Source organism: Zea mays, chromosome 8 (genome assembly GCF_902167145.1).
Source record: "Zea mays cultivar B73 chromosome 8, Zm-B73-REFERENCE-NAM-5.0, whole genome shotgun sequence".
Lineage (NCBI taxonomy): Eukaryota > Viridiplantae > Streptophyta > Magnoliopsida > Poales > Poaceae > Zea > Zea mays.
The window spans coordinates 75,184,006-75,185,233 of NC_050103.1; the positions used below are offsets into that span (position 1 = coordinate 75,184,006).

Genomic DNA, 1,228 nt, shown 5'->3' on the forward strand with positions numbered 1-1,228 from the left:
CACGGTGTTTCAATCCACTTAAGATTTTGAATGATAAGGGTCGATACAACATACACCAACACTACAAAAAATAAAAAGAATCATAACAACTTCCATCAAAAGATAACAAAAAATAAAAAGAATCATAACAACTTCCATCAAAAGATAGACACAAGTAGGCTCGCCGGTGGATACCCAATGCTCATATCATAACCACTACATCTAAGTAGAGTATGGAACCAAAACTCATTTATCAAAGTAACTACATTAGGGCTTTGACAAGATGTTTAGCTCAATAAACCTGACCTGGGACTCCATGGTATTCTCGAGATTATAGTTGCCTGCAGTGTTGATTGCAAAACAAACAACTTATTGTATACATTAATAGGAGTAGAGATGTTTATGAACTGCCAGATCCATGTATTGTAAAATCAATTAAACTTACCACGGTATAGATCTCGTCCATCTCCTTGTGCACCTTTTGATCATCAAGTCCAATCTCAAAGCTAGCTTCCCTCAGTCCATCCTCTACAACCTTTAACACCTCACTGGTGAACACCTCATATACTTATCATAGGCCTAAGAGCTAAAAACAACCTGAACTTGTTTCTTCTCTGTTGCCGTCTTCACTATCCCCTCCTCCCACTCTGAAGAAGATTACACCTCTCCAAAGGTATTTCCTTTTTCTTTGTCAAAGCTTCTCTACGCTCGGTTGATGGGGCCGGCCATCATGTAGCCATATTAGTAGTCCCCTGCGCACAACAGCCCGTCAACACACAGATTATGACCATCATGATTCAGGATCTATGCTGGCATATGCATGCATCATGGTCATGGGAGTAGCAGCTAGCTTATTATTAATGGTTACAACACTATCAGAAAGACAGGCACACGGAGGGCTGTTGTTGACACTTACTCCCAGATTAGAGGAATGGAGGGGGCCCCTCCCCCTTTTTTTGCTTTGTGCACCTCACACATCATAGCCCAATGGCTTCATGCCCAGGAGAAAACCTGGAGAAATTTCGAACAGATGTAACAACAAAAAAACAATAATCTTTGATTTCTTTTGCTCACCCCACATGAATTGCTTGCAATAAGAGAAATAGCACGCAGAAAAGATTTAAGCTAGCTGCTGAGAACGTTTACCTGGGCACCTGAAAGAAGCAGGAGGGCGTAGGGGTCCCTGGAATCCAGCAATCCAGTGGGCGACGCGCAACCGGCGAACTCGGCTCCGCCATGGTGCGCGTGC

At 42.8% G+C, this 1,228-nt stretch overlaps 1 long non-coding RNA gene across 1 annotated transcript; it reads right to left on the bottom strand.

The window, feature by feature from the left end:
- Positions 1 to 660: 660 nt before the first annotated feature.
- On the bottom strand, positions 661 to 1,228 carry LOC103635374 (uncharacterized). The gene is made up of 3 exons (XR_002264461.1): positions 1,126 to 1,228; positions 896 to 990; positions 661 to 731 (listed from the first exon to the last, which is right to left on the bottom strand). It is a non-coding gene; the product is annotated as an uncharacterized lncRNA (long non-coding RNA).